The sequence below is a fragment of the Scylla paramamosain genome, chromosome 31 (assembly GCF_035594125.1).
Source record: "Scylla paramamosain isolate STU-SP2022 chromosome 31, ASM3559412v1, whole genome shotgun sequence".
Classification (NCBI taxonomy): Eukaryota; Metazoa; Arthropoda; class Malacostraca; order Decapoda; family Portunidae; genus Scylla; species Scylla paramamosain.
The window spans coordinates 872,501-890,000 of NC_087181.1; the positions used below are offsets into that span (position 1 = coordinate 872,501).

Genomic DNA, 17,500 nt, shown 5'->3' on the forward strand with positions numbered 1-17,500 from the left:
AGAGAGAGAGAGAGAGAGAGAGAGAGAGAGAGAGAGAGAGAGAGAGAGAGAGAGAGAGGGTCGTTAAACTAGCCATCAGACTGGTAAACTTAAAGATGCTGGGAGGAAAGAAAGGAAGGTGAAGGAAAAAGAGAAGGTTTGGAAGAAGAAAGAAAAGGCTGGGAGGAGGAAAAGGAAGAGAGGAGGAAAGAGGAAAGCAGGAAAGAGAAAATGGAAGATTGGGAGGAAAAGGAAAGCAAGGAAATTAAAAAGACAGCGAGAAATAAAGGAAAGAATGGAAGAAAGACAAGGCTGAAGGAAGAAAAGGAAGACTGGAAGGAAAAAAAAGGAAACACAAAGAAAAAAATGAAACCAAAGGAAAAAAAAAGAATTAAGAGGTGGAAACGAAACAACGGAAGGAAAAATGGAGGAAGGGACTGAAAGGAAAAAAAAACTGAAGGCTGGGAAGGGAAAGAAGAAAAAAGGGATAGCAGACTGAAAGAAAAAAAGGAATTATGGGAAAGAAACAAAGAAGAAAGGAATCGAGGAAAGGCAGGCACGGTAAGGGAAAAAGGGAGAGGCAGGAGGAACGGAGGAAGAAAATCGAGGAAGAAAAGAAGGATACAGAAGGGAGAGATGAAGGAAAAGAAGGCAGGGAAAAGAAAAGGAAGAGGACAGGAGAAGAGAAGGGAAGCAATAAAAGAAAGGAAAAAACAGGTTCAAAAGAGGAGGATGGAGGAAAGAAGGACTGGAAAAAAAAATAAAGATGAGGGAAAGAAGACCAAGAAGGGTGAAGACAGAAAAGAAGAAGGAAAAGGAAGGTTTCAGGAGGGAAGGATGAGGAAAAGAAAGTTAGAAAGAAGGAAAGGAAGAGATAAGAAAAGAGAAGATAGGATGGGGAAGGGAGTGAGAGAAAATATGGAAATAGTGAAATGAAAATGGAGAGAAGATGATGATAAATGTTTTAATGCTTGGAGGAGAGAGAGAGAGAGAGAGAGAGAGAGAGAGAGAGAGAGAGAGAGAGAGAGAGAGAGAGAGAGAGAGAGAGAGAGATTAATTTGGAATCTTTCTCCTAATCCTCTCCTTGAAAGTGAATGAGTGAAATAAAAATGCAGGATTAAGCTGAATAAGACGGGAAGCATTGAGAAACATGACCGAGGCTTAGATACGCGAATACTTAAACCATTCCCCTTAACTTTCACTCCATCACTTGCAAAAGATATCAAGAAAAAAAAAAGAAAAAACGCAACTTCCAACCAATCACGCAGTAGAGAATAAAAAAAAAAAGACAGAGAGAGAGAAAGAATGATAAGAGAGAAAAAGAAAAAGAAAAATGAGTTTCAAGTTGGAGATGGCGAATGAGAGCTAATTAGACTGGGAAAGAAGCTTCATTAGTCTGATATTTTGTGAAGCATACACGACTTGAGGTATCATTCGTCCATTAGAGTCTTTCCAATACTTTCCTGTCCCTGGCTGGGTAGAGCTGGGAGGAGGGATATAATATGCTCTGTCCTTTACCTTATGTTGTATTCTGCGGTTCCTTTCTTGAGATATGGTATGGTTTTCCCTAATTATGAACAGTTTTGATATCTTTCTTCTTGCTCCATAACTGTCTTTAAGCATTTACTAGTTAAAAACTGCTAAATATATTCTCATTTCCCTTTTTTTTTCTTTCTTGTTGATGTTTATTAAGATTTCGTTGTTTCTATTGTTGCGAGGTGTTCCGTGCCGCATTGAAAGGGTTACAGTATGCTAATGGTGTAAAGTACTAGGAAGTGAGCTGTTTTCTGCGTTGTTTTCTTCTGTACCAGTGGATTCAGAGGGCTCACTGAAGGTACCAGTTCCCAGAGAGTGTAGTCAAAAGGGTTACCCAAAATTTAAGGATGATTTGAAACTCCCACTTGAAATAGTATTGGTCAGTTATTTTGCTGTTGCATGTTACAGTGTTGTGTCTGAAGTGTGTTCGTGGTGCGCTGGAGGTATCCTGATGCTGCTATTACATTGCAGAATCCATAGTGAAGTAGTGAGCTTGGTTTTTCTGTTTTCTTTTTTTATGCACACACACACACACACACACACACACACACACACACACACACACACACACACACACACACACACACACACACACACACACACACACACACACACACACACACACTCTCTCTCTCTCTCTCTCTCTCTCTCTCTCTCTCTCTCTCTCTCTCTCTCTCTCTCTCTCTCTCGGTCAATCCAGTGTTTTGGTGAAGTACAGTTCTTTTGGTGAGGTTCTTCCATCATAAAGAAATCTAAAAAAATCTAAAAGAAAACTATAAGTGAGGTTGATTCTTTATTTCGTTTATCTCTATGAACTCTCCTGTACCTCAATTTAGTGTTTTGCGTGAAGTATATATACAGTTTTTGATGGCCTAGTATAGTTCTACTTAGAGAGGTCATCCATTTACACTACACGCCACTGTAGGTGAGGTGAGGTTTTCTGTTTTCTTTCTCGAGACCAGAATCTTTAATGCTTTCCAAGTAAGATATTATACAGTACAGTTTTTTGGTGTCAAAGGACAGTTGTTTTTAGTGAGACTCTCCCTTCACACTAAAACAGTATTGTAGGTTAGGTTTTCTATCTTCTCCCCGGAGGCTTGCTACTCTCCTTGTGATAATCAAATATTTTTTTAAGTTTATGTACAGTTTTTTCTTTTTTCTTTTTTCTTTTCCCTTTTTTTTATGGCGAAGTACAGTTCTGGATAGTGAAACCCTCCCTTATACTAAGACGGCATTGTAGGTCAAGTGAGATTTTCTGTTTTCTTTCCTGAGGTCAGAATCTTTAGTGTTGTACAAGGGAGATGTGTACATTTTTTTTTATCTGGCACAGTTATATTTAGCCAGCTCCTTCCTTCACATTAGGCGGTACTGTAGGTAAAGTTGGGTTTTCTATTTTCCTCTCCCCGGCGCGCTACTCTCCTTGGGTCAGGGTGGCTATGAATTAAGCATGAAGCGAGGGGGAGGTTATGGTGACGGATGTGTAAAGGGGAGAGGCCGCCCCGTCTTGGGTAGGAATGAGGAGGAAGCGCCGCCACCACCCACCTGCCACCCAAGCCTACCCGTCCCCCTACACACACACACACACACACACACACACACACACACACACACACACACACACACACACACACACACATGCTTATGAATGGAAGACACGTCAGGAAATCGAAAAGTGTTTTACCGATTGCCGTATCATCTTACTACGAACGTGCCTGGCTCTCTCTCTCTCTCTCTCTCTCTCTCTCTCTCTCTCTCTCTCTCTCTCTCTCTCTCTCTCTCTCTCTCTCTCTCTCTCTCTCTCTCTCTCTCTCTCTCTCTCTCTCTCTCTCTGCTTCCGGGTCTTTCCTCCTTCCCTCCCTCTCTCTATTCTCCTCTTCTTCCTCCCTTCTTCCCATTCTCCCTTTCAGAGTCCTTCCTCTTCCCTCGGCTCTTCCTTCCTCTCAAAATTTCTTTCTACTTTCTTCTCTTTCGTTTGATCTTCGTTCCTTCCTCCTCCTCCTCCTCCTCCTCCTCCTCCTCCTCCTCCTCCTCCTCCTCCTCCTCCTCCTCCTCCTCTTCTTCTTCTTCTTCTTCTTCTTCTTCTTCTTCTTCTTCTTCTTCTTCTTCTTCTTCTTCTTCTTCTTCTTCTTCTTCTTCTTCTTCTTCTTCTTCTTCTTCTTCTTCTTCTTCTTCTTCTTCTTCTTCTTCTTCTTCTTCTTCTTCTTCTTCTTCTTCTTCTTCTTCTTCTTCTTCTTCTTCTTCTTCTTCTTCTTCTTCTTCTTCTTCTTCTTCTCCAAAATTATCTTTCTTGGTTCTTCCTTCCTCTCCTCCTCCTGAATTGCTTACATTATTTCATCATTATTTTCTTCCTCTTCCTCCTTCTGTGCCTTGTAGTCCTTATCGTCGTCTTCGTCTTCCTCCTCCTCCTCCTCCTCCTCCTCCTCCTCCTCCTCCTCCTCCTCCTCTTCCTCCTCCTCCTCCTCCTCCTCCTCCTCCTCCTCCTCCTCCTCCTCCTCCTCTCCTCCTCAGTCTCCTCTTCTCACACAGGCACGGGAAATTGGTGATAAATAAACTCAACGAGCAAACAGCGGAAATCTCTCGGCAGGATGAAAGTATCAAATATTCAGGGACTTTGATTCTCCAGCGACGAGATGCAATGAACCGGTAAACACTCTCTCGGCACACGATCTCAATACGACCCAGGAAGAAAACACGCAGTAAAACACCTTCAGAACATCTAACGCTTTTCTTAAACCCTCTTTTCTCTCACTAAGACAGTTTCAGAGGCCACAGACTACTAAAATTTTCCTTGGCAGATAATTTCCGTACGAACCAGGAAGAAATCACTCAGCACTCAGAACATTCAACAAGAGGCGATAAGATAATGATAAGTACAGAACATATGTATTATTAAACGCTTTGTTCTCTCACTAAGTTTTCAGAGGTCACACAGAGATGACTGCTAAACGCTTCCTTGACTCATGATCTCAATAGAATCCGGTAAGAAAACACAGCACCAGTACTCAGGACATCTAACAAGAGGCGATAACGTGTTGACAGGTACAAATGTGTGTTTCTGAACGTTTTCTTCTCATCAGGACAGTTTTCAGAGGCCAGAAGGATGATCAGTTGGGTTCTCATGTGTGTTTCTTTCCTCTGATGATGCAGAATAGTTGTTTAACTACTGAAATTGTGAAAACTCGCCTGAACGTCTAAATAATTTTCACCAGAGCCTGTTAAAGCAGAGGTAAGATATTGAAATATTTGAGAATACGACAGAAGCATGAAAGTGCTTAGATCACACGAGCGTTACATGTTGACAGGCACGAAGCAGTGAATCCTCAAACGCTTTATTTTCCCATCAAGACAATTTACAGCAGCGACGAGGATGATCAGTCAGTTTCTCATGCATGTTTATTTCCTGTGGTGATGCAGAATACTTTTTAAACTATTGAAATCGTGAAAATTCGGGTGCAAGTCGCAATAGCTTTCACTTTAAGCAGAGATAAGGCACCGAAATGTTTGAGAATACGACAGATGAAAGCCTTGTCAGTAAGTTGAAAGGCAGATCTGAATTGCATGCGAGCAGCAGCCAGTAATGACTCCCACCATCAATATCAGTAAAGATAAAAAGTAAGAGTAAAAACATGATGTTGTGTTATCAAGGGGCAGACTTCAAGAAATGCTTTAAGAGTATATGATAATAGTGAAGTAAATCAGACTCTTTAGTGTCAATAATCAGGGTAGGACTTTAGGTAATCGATTTATGTTTGATGAAATTAAATAAAAAATAGTGATAGGGAAAAATTAGGTCTCAGATAGCGGTAAATCACTAGACCAGACTCAGCAAGGGAGCTTTTAAAGAGGTGATGTAAATGAAGTCTTTAGTGTTAGGTCTCAGATAGCGGTAAATCATTAGAGCAGACTCAGCAAGGGAGTTTTTAAAGAGGTGATGTAAATGAAGTCTTTAGTGTTAGGTCTCACATAGCGGTAAAGCAGACTCAGCAAGGGAGCTTTTAAAGAACATAAGAACATAAGAACATAAGAAATAAGGGAAGCTGCAAGAAGCGACCAGGCTTACACGTGGCAGTCCGTTTGATGTAAATATAGTCTTTACTGTTAGTGATCTGGGTAGGACTAGTAATGGGTTCAAGCTTGATAAAATTAGATGCAAAAGTGATTGGAAGAAATTGCTTCTCAAATCGAGTGGAAGATGTTTAGAATAGATCCAGCAAAGGAAGATTGAAAAATTAGGTTAGGTTTATGGGTAGGGATGATAGGATACAGGTAGCCTACGGTTTATACAGGGACTGCCACGTATAGGCCTGATAGCTTCTTGCAGTTTCCCTTATGTTCATATGTTCACAAGTTCTTCACATTATACACTATTTCTCTCCTTTCTCATAAATTTCAGCATACTAGATCTTTTTTTTCTAATACTTTCTACCCAGCTGCGACTTTCTACCCAGCTGCGTTAGAAATAGTAGGTGGGGGAGAAGCCTTCAACTACACTATCTTTTCTCCATCAATAGTAGTTTAAGTTCATATGTTCACAAGTTCTTCAGATTACACTTTAATTTTTCTCCTTTCCCGTAAATTTTAGCATACTAGGTTCTTTTTTTCTAATATTTCCTTCCAACCCAGCTGCGTTAGAAATAGTTCGGTGGGGAGAAGCCTTCTATTACACTATCTTTCCTCCAGCAATAGTAGTTAAAGGTGTGAAATAATTTATCTCTTTCCTAGTAAATTTCATCACTTTTTTTTTCCAGTACATCCCTTGAAGCCAGTTGCGTTACAGTAAGGTAGGTGGGGGAGAAGCCTTCTGCTGTATTATCTTTTGTCCTGCAGTAGTAGTTAAGGGAGTGAAATTAAACGGTTTAGGAGGGAAGTCAAGGGAAGGTCCGTTGCTGTTAGTGATCTTTTGTAATCCTTTGTAATCTCCCTCCTCCTCCTCCTCCTCCTCCTCCTCCTCCTCTTCCTCCTCTTCCTCTTCCTCCTCCAATAACTCCCAGCTTGGCCATTGGTTCAAGATCCTTTGCTCTCCACATTATTCTCCTTTAATCTCCATCGCTCCTCCACCAGACAGGCGGTTCTCTCTCATTGTACCGAGCGTTATTTTACCTCTGATCTTTGTTCCCCCCCCCTCTCTCTCTCTCTCTCTCTCTCTCTCTCCCCCTCTCTCTCTCTCTCTCTCTCTCTCTCTCTCTCTCTCTCTCTCTCTCTCTCTCTCTCTCTCTCTCTCTCTCTCTCTCTCTCTCTCTCTCTCTCTCTCTCTCTCTCTCTCTCTGTCGCTCGCTCGCTCGCTCATTTTCTCTATCTTTCATTTTTTTCTCTATCTTCTTTCTTTCATTTCTTCTTTCTGTCACTCCTTCTCTCCCTTCTCTCATTTTCCTTTCAAACAAGATTTTTCCTTTATTCTATCTCCTTTTCCTTCCCTCTCACTCTTTTTCTTAATATTTCCCCCCTTCGCTCCTTCTTTCCTTCCTTCATCCCATCTTCCGTTTTTTCACTCATCCATTTTTCTCAATCTTTCCTTCCCTCCCTCATCCCTCCCTCCTTTCCTTCACTCTGTTCTGTCCCTTCCTCCCTCCAGTCTTTCCTCCACTACTTTGCTCCTTCTGTTTCTCATTTTCCATTTAAACGATAAAGCTTTCCTATTCAATACCATTCCTCTTCCCTCTTATTTTATACCTTTCCTTCGCTCCCTTCCCTCCTTCCATCTCTCCCTCCTCCTTTCTTTCACTTCTATCTGTCCCTCCCTCTCTCCTTCCCTGCCTTCCTGCCCTCCCTGCCTTCCTGCCTCCCTGCGTCCCTCGGGGTTCAGATAACAGGGTTCAAAACTCGATGCTGTAAGACAACTTTATGAGAATCGATTATCTTGCAATAGTTCAGTGGAGTTTTGGGATGTGTTTGTTTACGATTGTCTTTTGTCACTTGCTTGCCTGCCTGCCTGCCTGACTGCTTTGGGTGACTCGCTGCTGTCATTATTATCATCTTCGTTACTATTAGCGTTGTTAACATCTTCAGCTTCACTATCACGTTGTCAGTGTTGTTATAGTTTTTGTTGTTCGTAGTAGTACCATTGTAACGGTTGTGATGTCTTTTTTTTTTTTCCTTTTTCTTCTTATGCATTCTCGTATTCTTCATTTTTCTCCTCCTCCTTCTCCTCCTCCTCTTCCTGCTTTTCTTTTTTTCTTCCTCCTCCTTCTCCTCCTCCTTTTCCTTTTTCTCTTGCCTGAAAAGTTGAAAACCTTAAATCCTACCGTACCTAAGGAATTTCTTCTCCTCCTCCTCCTTCTCCTCTTCCTCTTCCTCCTGCTCCTCCTCCTCCTCCTCCTCCTCCTCCTCCTCTTCCTGCTCCTCCTCCTCCTCCTCCTCCTCCTCCTCCTCCTCCTCCTCCTCCTCCTCCTCCTCCTCCTCCTCCTCCTCCTCCTCCTCCTCCTCCTCCTCCTTCATTATTCAAGAGCAGTAATAGAACCAGCAGTAGAGGCAGTAGCAGTATTTGTAGTGATGTAGTAGTAGTGGCAGTAGTAGTAGTGGTGGTGGTGGTGGTGGAGGTAGTAATAGTAGTAACAGCAGCAGGAGAAGCAGTAGGAGAGAAGACTTAACAGGCAATCAAATTCTGTATAATAATGAACTCGAGGCATATTGAATCCTTCTGATCAGCTCATCCAACACTCAACACTCGGCCAGCTACTTAAAAACCACCTCACCATTACCTCTCCTCTGAGCGCACCCTTGCTGGCAGTGTGGCGGCGGCTTCCCCACACACAGACAGCGGCTCGAGTACATGAGAAGGGTGTGAGAAGGCTGCTATTTTCCTCTTCTCCCTCTCCTTTTGCTGCTAAACTGTACTAAGAAATACCTTAACCTCGGAAAATACTTTAACCCCGGAAGTGAGTACGATACTTGTCTTAAAGCTGACAAAAATGGTGATAAAATTTTTGCCCTACTGGGAAATGAACAATATATCGCAACTCAGGACTTGAAAATAGTACTGCCTTAATGTTGGTACGGAAGTAGTGGTAAAAATATCGCTGTGCTGAAAATCTATTAGCGAAATCAGACACAGAGCATCAGAATTTTAATGGCACATCGATAACTGCTTTCCCTTGACGCTGCTTCGCCCCCAGCTCCGCCTGACCCTCGGTACAGGTACTCTGGCTGGCCTTACATATTGTAGCAAGTGAAAAGGTGAGGTGGTGCTGCTCTAGGACTGTGCCTTGCTTGTGCCTCGCCTGTACCTCGCATTTCACGGCCTGCTGCAGAGGAAAAGTGGTGAAGGATGACAAGGGATTTAAGTTTTTCAGAGATGACTTTGGATGGAAGAGCAGCTGAGATGAGTGGAGGGGAATGGTTAGGGCGTCCTGGAGGGTGTGAATTTTGAGGGTGTTAAGTCTTTCAGAGATAGCTTAGGATGGAAGAGCAGCTGAGATGAGTGGAGAGGAATGGTTAGGGCGTCCTGGAGGGTGTGAGTTTGAGGGTGTTAATTTTTTTCTGAGATGGCTTGCGAGGGAAGAACAGGGGAGATCTGTGGAGGGGAATGGCTGGGGTGTCCTGCTGGGTGAGAAGTGAATTTGTTACTTAACACTTCTCTCTTAGTTCTTACCTCACTCCTGTAGGTGAAAAGCATTCGTGTTATTTTTCTTTGGTTTTCAGGTCAGTGTCAGAGGGGAGTGTTATAAAAATGTCTTAATAGTCACGCAGTTTTAAGAGATCAGAGTGGTGGCGAGAACAATGGTTTCTCTTATAGTGAGGAAATGATAACGATGGTGGTGGTGGTGGTGGTGGTGATGATGATGATGATGGGAATGTTATAAAGATGTCTTAATATTTACACAGTTTTAAGAGATTAGAGTGGTAGCGAGAACAAGGGTTTCTCTTATAGTGAGGAAATGATAACGATGGTGGTGGTGGTGGTGGTGGTGGTGGTGGTGATGATGATGATGGCGGTGATTGTAAAGATAATGATGACGATAATGATAATGATGGTTAAAGTGATAGTGGCGATGATGATGACGATGATAATAACAATGATGATGATGATGGTTCTGACGATATTGGCAACGAAGATAACAGCGACGATAATAATAACGGTGACAATGCCGGGCAAGCAAGCAACACGTGCATTAGGGATTACAGGAGCCGCTCTACCTGGCACGAGTGGCTTAGTGGCTTAAGCTGATGGTCTCTTCGGGTCAGGCGCGGGAACATAGCCCGGAAAACTGTGATACCTTGAATTCATTAGGCGATTCTTGAACTGTTGTTATTTTTTGCCTTTAAAGTGAAATAATAGTGGTGGTGGTAGTGATGATGATGATGATGATCTGGAGGACACTAGTACGAGGAGAAAGGGAAGGGAGCGGATGGTGATGGTGATAGTGATGGTGATAATTGATTAAGGTGATGAATGTGATAAAGTGAAGGTGATGAAAGTTGCGGTAATAGTGATGAAAGTGATGAAGATGGTGAAAAAGATGGTAATGAAAGAAAGTGATGAAGTAATGAATGTGAAAGTGATGAGGGTGATGAAAATTGTTAAAGTTATCGTGATGAAAATTACGAAAGTGATGACGAAAGTGATAAAAGTGACGAGTGATGAAGATGAGTGAAAAAGGTGATGAAGATTAGTGAAGGGCTCCTAATGTGACTAGTGCAGTGTCACAAAACCACCTGCCTTTGTGTCAGTAGCCAGTGCAGTCTTATTCCAAAAGAAACAAGGTAAAAGTGAACACAAGACACGCGGAGGAGCGAAGCACCGAAAAATTGTGAGATAAAAACTGGAATGCAAAACTTGACGAAACAACTTTCCCAAGACAAAGAAAATAGAAACGGAGCAGGAAGTTTGTGCATCCAAGTGGCTAACGACCCGTCACTCAGGGCAGAGAGAGAGAGAGAGAGAGAGAGAGAGAGAGAGAGAGAGAGAGAGAGAGAGAGAGAGAGAGAGAGAGAGAGAGTAAAAAGTCTCTCATATTGTTGCTTAATTTCTCTCTTCCGCAATCAAACAATGAATAAAAAAGAAAAAAAGAAGAAGCGAGATCGTACAAAGGAACATTTTCTGAAACACTGCGCCTCACATCGACTGCTTTCAAAAGGCTCTAGTTTAGGACACACTTGTTTTTAAGGGCGTTTTTACGCTTCTAGTGATATATTAACAAGATTCCTACGTTACTGACAGCAGAAACACTCTTGAGAACCCGGCTAATCATCTCTGGCCTTTGAAAATAGTTGTGTTGAGAGAGCAGAGTCATTCTGAATAATGGTCTAAAAAAAATAAGTCTGTCGGTTAAGCATTCTTCTTTCAAGCGGGCACTGGCAACACTCAGGCTCCGCACAACAAGACAGGGACAAAGACAAGAAGCTTATGACTCGCTAGCTTCCTTTGGCGAATATTAGAAGCGGTTGTGTGGAGTTGCGAATCTTAGGTTATCCTTCTCGTGGCTCTATTTTGCTTGTGTAGAGTCAAGTGAAGTAGTAGTAGTAGTAGTAGTAGTAGTAGGAGTGCTAATAGTACTATAAGTAGTAGTAGTAGTAGTAGTAGTAGTAGTAGTAGTAGTAGTAGGAGTGCTAATAGTAGTATAAGTAGTAGTAGTAGTAGGAGTGCTAATAGTAGTATAAGTAGTAGTAGTAGTAGGAGTGGTAATAGTAGTATAAGTAGTAGTAGTAGTAGTAGTAGTAGTAGTAGTAGTAGTAGTAGTTGCTGTTGTTGTTGTTGTTGTTGTTGTTGTTGTTGTTGTTGTTGTTGTTGTTGTAATAGCAGCAGCAGCAGTCAACCAATTAATCTTCAGGTCATTATACACAGCAAGATGCACATTATGTAATTACGTAATGAAATTGTGCGGAATTTTAATTATAGGTTCATGATTTTGCATCTGATTGGTTCCTGCTAAGAGTTTACCCATATCGCGAATTGTAATTTTAGCCTTATATATGTCAAAGCTCGAAACTAAGTTTATTATATTTAGGAAAAAAAAGAGTTGTGGTAGTAGCAGTAGTAGTAGTAGTAGTAGATGTTGTTGTTGTTGTTGTTGTTGTTGTTGTTGTTGTTGTTGCTGAAGTAATGGTAGCAGTAGTAGTAGTAGTTGTAGTAGCAGCAGCAGCAGCAGCAGCAGTAACAACAGCAGCAGCAGCATTGATGACAGTAATAGCGGCAGTAATAGTAATGGAGTGTCGTGTGGTGATATACACACTCACACACTCGTATGTCTCGTGGGGGAAAGCTTTTCTCCATTACAGCCTCAGCGGCGGCAGTGTTCCCGCCACCACCACCACTATCACCACTAGCACCGCCACCACGGTGAGCGGAAACACTGCAGAGATAATACCCATTAACTCAAGCATCACCGAGGCTGTGTGTGTGTGGTGACGCGCGTGGCCTGGTATCGCTTGTCTTTGTAAATGAGGCGATGCTTTGTTGTGATGGCAAGTGATGGGGAAGCAGAGATTGGTGTGGTGTTCGTTGCTGTGACGGGACTTGATGGAAAATACGATTGCGCCTCTCTGAACCTTCCCGCCAGGACTTGTAAGGTCTGTGTCGGATAATATTATTGAAATTGAATAAGTGTTTTCATCCTAGGGTTAGAGTTACTTAAATATATATTAATTCACTTTCTTAATGTCATTGCTAATATCTTCATTGTGTAGATCACGATTTGAAAAAGGTATCAAATTTTTGTTCTGAAATATAGTCATTGTCGCGAAATTATTATTATTATTTTTTTTTTATCTATTCTTTTTAATCCCAGCTGTACTTTCTTGCCTGCTTCCCTTGGGTCAGAGGTCGGTCTCGTGTGAGTCGTGTTGTTTCCTTGCCTTGCATCTCTTGTTTGCTGCCTTTCTTTTGAGCTTCCCCGTAATTTCATCTCTCCATTCCGTTCTGTCTCCTTTTAGATCTCGTCACAGGCGCTTTTCAGGCTTTTTTTTTTTTTTAGCTCGTTATCTCGTCTTATTACATGACTAAAACATGTCACACTGAAGGCAGGCTGGGTGGCTGATGTAACATTGCGTTTATAGTATCGTTTGTCTGTCCTCACTGGTGCGAATATGGGCGTTCGGGGAACTGAACCATTGGACGAGTAGACGATTGCACCTTGTATACTTCAACCAGGGAACAACTGAGCCAGTGACTATTAAACCAGTGATAACTGAACCAGTGAACATTTGAGTAAAAAATTTATTGAGGGAATTCTTGTCATATAACGCGCACCAGTGGGTATAAAATATGAAGCAGTGGACAGCAGTTTAGTCACCGTTCTGAATGGTGCAGTAAAATAACATATAACTGAACAAAAGACAATTGGCGATTGCTGAGTAAAAAAAAAATATTGATAAAAATTTCATCAAATAAAATTGGTCAGAATGAAAGCTATGAACCAGTACAGTGGTTCCCCTCGCTCGGCGCTCCCACGCTGGATACACTCAAGCTGTATAGCAGTGACGGTGCAGAGGAAGTTGGGCGCCGCCTGACGATCACGGAGCAAGCAAGTAGATAACATAAATCGAGTGTCCACTGTGCAACTGCCGCTGAGTAGGTTGTCGAGTACGCTCGTGAGCACTGTCAGCCTGATGGTGCATCTTCCTTCATGCAAGTGTAACTGTCCTTCTTTGATGAGGATGCTGTGGTGGTGGTGGTGGTGGTGGTGGTATCAGTCCAGTATGTTGTTTCGTTCACGTCACTGATCCATTGTCACCAGTTTGGCTTACCACTGGTTCAGTTGTTACCTGTTTTGTCGTCCTAGAACCGCGAAAATGACATCGGCTGTTAATTATATTTTGATAGCACTTCTTTAATTATAAATGCAAGAAATGACAGCAGACAGTAGTAGTGTTAGTAATAGTGACGAAGTAGGCGTTGATTATTTCCTCCTGGTAAGCCTTTCCCTGCTGGCTCTTATCCAGCCAATCAAAAGACGTAATCTGAATAACAGAACGCATTCCGGAATAATATACACTTCTTTAAAGCGCCACGATGACGATATCTTTACGTATGCTTGAAGTACCGCGAGGCTTCGAAACAGGGAAGCGAAGCAGTGCCACTCACTTTGGCCACGCGCAGCAGCCAGCCACTGCCGCGGTGTGTGTGTTGAGGTGTGTGTGCGTGATGGATTCTGTGTTTTTACGAACGTGTTTTTGTGACCGAGGCTATACAGGACTGCCGAGGTCTTTCCCCCAGCCTGTTCCCGCCACCCAACAGGTATGGTACGTAGGTAATGAGTGTCTATGGAGAAAATATTGTGTGTGGTGAAAGGTCCTGTGTCTCGCCGCTCAGTCCGCCTAGCCCGGTGACGCCGCTGTGCCGGGGAAACCCAGAAAGTTACCAGATCGTTATATTTGTAACATCAGTTTATTGCCTTCGTTCTCCATTTTCTATTATTGTATTGTTATTAAGCATATTTAGGCTTATTAATCATTATAAATAGTGCTTGAAATAGGAGATTTAATGGCAAGAGACGCGAACGTATGCGTGAATGGGGATTGTGGGAGACTCGCGGTTGGCAGCACCTCGGGTTGCGACCATCACCGCTACCTCCACCTGCCCTATACAGGTGCTACTACAATACCCTGTTCTCAGTTTCCGCTATCTGTTTGCCCATTATCTTCCTTTCTCTTTGTCACCGTTATACGACCACCGCCGCTCCTTTCCCCACGCCAGTACTTCCCGATACCTTCCTCCGAGTTGCCGCCAGCTTCACCACGAGGCAACCACCACCACTGTTACTCCATCACATTCTTCACAGATGCTCGTGCTGGCACATAACCAAGAATTTAGAGCATCTTAACCACTTTTAGCAGACTGTAGTGTAAGTTAGTTTTTTCATAGGTGTTTTTCATGATCCGGTGAAGGTTTTAACAAGGGTTTTGCAACATTAGTGGGAAAAACTGTTTCCAAAGGATGCTTAAAAATGATCCAATAGTGATATTTTGCTGGCAGCTGTTCATTTATTATACCGCAGCGGGGAATGAAACTTTTACAAAAATACAAATAGCTGCTGTTTAAGGAGGAAGTATCCTTAACAAACAAACAAAAATATAAAAAAATAAATAAAAGAGAACCCAACTAATCACCTCTGTGACCTTTGAAACTAATCCTTGAGAGAGCAAAGGGTTTCGGAATAAAGACCCAGCTCCTCTCATTTACCTCCGTCACCACCACCACTACCACCACCACCTTCACTTCCCCAGTAACTCACGCTGCCTCATAATCTACTCTTCCTCCATAAAAGAAACTCCGTGAGGAATGAACAATGAGAGAACTGAAGTAAATATGTTGAATTCTTTGTGGGTCTCTCTCTCTCTCTCTCTCTCTCTCTCTCTCTCTCTCTCTCTCTCTCTCTCTCTCTCTCTCTCTCTCTCTCTCTCTCTCTCTCTCTCTCTCTCTCTCTCTCTCTCTCTCTCTCTCTCTCTCTCTCTCTCTCTCTGATCCTATCATTTGTCAGTGTCACACAACACCTCACGCCACTAATTGTTCTATAGTGTTTCATTCCTGGTACACCTATAAGCCCCCCCCCCCCTTCTCTCTCTCTCTCTCTCTCTCTCTCTCTCTCTCTCTCTCTCTCTCTCTCTCTCTCTCTCTCTCTCTCTCTCTCTCTCTCTCTCTCTCTCTCTCTCCTTGTTAGTTTTTCCATTCCTCTTTCCCTACAGTTTTTTTTTTTTTCCTGTATTTTTCCTTCGCTCCCTTCTCTATTTTTGTTTCCTTCTTCTCTCTTACTTCATTTCTTCTCTCGTCTTACCTTTCTTTTTTTCTATTATCTTCTAGTATCTATTATCGTCTTCCTTTCTTTCGTTATCCTCTCTCTCTCTCTCTCTCTCTCTCTCTCTCTCTCTCTCTCTCTCTCTCTCTCTCTCTCTCTCTCTCTCTCTCTCTCTCTCTCTCTCTCTCTCTCTCTCTCTCTCTCCATGGGTTTCGCCTAGAGATCTCCCTTCAATTATTTCATTAGGTATTTATGTACATTAACGCCACGGAATACACGTTGCAAGGTCACCAGAAGCAAGAATGAATCATTGAAATTGCTTAATTCCTAATAGACGGTAAAGTTGGCCAGTGGTGGGCTGTTACTGTCACTCGCTCGTTGGTAGCAGTGGCAAGAGTTGGGAATCTTTTTCCTCGTGCCTGTATGTGAGGAGTCGTAAGTCTTTCAGCCACATCGTGATGGACACGCTTCAAGATTATTAATGAGGAATGAAATCTTATGTTATGGTAATCTGTATAAATTCTAATGTCATCCTTTTTTCTTTCCCTTTCTTTTTTCTTCGTTCCGTGTTGATGGATCCGTTTTTTTTTTTTTTTTTGTCCGTAACTGTAAATCGGTATTTCTTTTTTTTTATTGTACTCTGTTTTGATGAATATAGAATCACGTAGTCTCTGTTCGTCAGTCTGCTGGCCATATTTTGAAACACTTCTGCAATGCTTTCAAAATACTATAGTTGAAACTATTCTGTTTTTTTATGGTGGTTTTTACGGTTCTTCTGACATATTAACAAGATTTCTATATAATTCAAAGGAGAAACGGACCGGACGACTCAGTTAATCATCTGTGGTCTTTGAAAATAATCGTGGTGAGAGCAAAGCGTTTCTGATTATGGGCCTGTGTTCGAACGCCACAATCACTATGAACTGACCTCGTAGCGAATCTGGGAACTTGTTTAAGTGGAGCTACGAGTTATAGCTGATCTTCGCCTCCAGCAGATCTAGAATACACCTTTGTAGGCGTGTAACAGCATCAGGTATTTGCGTAACGCGTCATCCTGGCTTGTACACTCTAGTGATCACTGTGGGCGGATCCTGGAATAGGAGGCTGACGACATTGCCTCGGTGACTTGAACAAGTTACGAAGCAGAATCTCAAATATTGTGAGTCTCCTTAATTCTCAAACATTCTGACTCTCCGTCCTGCTTGCCTTGTACACGATGAATGATTACTGTTTATAGATCTTGAAATACGAGGCTGCGGACATTGCCTCTGTGACAGGAACAGGATGCGAAGAAGTGAATATCGAGTTTGAGTATTGTGAAAGCATCAATCCGGATCGCGTTCATATCACTTTCTAGATGTCTCTGGGGCTGCGTGGAGATCCCAGAGCCCATTCGTTACCTCAGTCACGTATTATTATTATTATTATTATTATTATTATTATTATTATTATTATTATTATTATTATTATTATTATTATGTGGTGATCGGTAATTGCGACGCCGTGATTAAACTCAGGAGCCAGCAGGGGTGGTGGTGTTGACTCGCAGCGGTCAGAGTAGCGTGAGGTGACCTGCATTCTTTTTCCCCCTTACACATAATAGCGAATAATTTGAGGTTATTTTCTAGCATGCTGCTCTCTGGCACGAATAGGTGTGGCGTTTGGATACTGGGGCTGCAACGCCTTTAGGCTCTGTTCTCTGCTGTGTCTTCCAGAAAAGACATTTTTATCATATATTTTTTATTTTCGTTTTCACATCGACCTACTCCTTTCTTGTGGTATTTTCAATCCATCGGTCAGTCTGTCACTCTCACTCATTCCATACTCCTCCTTACACTCCTTAAACCTTTCTTCCATACTTCTCAGTCTCTCTCTACCTTCATATCTAACGCTGTGTGTTATTTGTCCAAGTTTTGCATCATTCACCTAGTATAAACATAAGTCTTAGCGCCACACAGTCTATTGGTTTGGTGCTGCAGACCCTTTCAGTGCAGCCTCCCACTCCCGCGTCTCGTCCTCCCTCCAGTCTGCCTACAACTCCGCGGCGTAATGTCTAGTCTGCTCTCAAGTAACGAAAATTTACTACCACTTGCAGTGTTCCCATTCTGGAGTGTCTGGGCGCCTCGTAAACCTGCACCTCGCCCAGACCTCATCACGTCACGCTCAGACCTTGCCTCCTCTCAGCTCCTAACAGTGCTGGGATTAAATTATGCACGTTTTTCCTCGTCACTCCCAGACAGTTACTGACGCGCCGTATTTTCTGTGTATAATAATACTCGTGATGATAACGATAATTGTATATGTATGTTTTCTCC

General features: G+C 42.5%; 1 long non-coding RNA gene across 3 annotated transcripts in view; it reads left to right on the plus strand.

The window, feature by feature from the left end:
• The window catches only part of LOC135116364 (uncharacterized), a 234,714-nt gene that overhangs the window by 152,015 nt on the left and 65,199 nt on the right, over positions 1-17,500 (plus strand). The gene's annotated exons all lie outside the window — the stretch shown is intronic.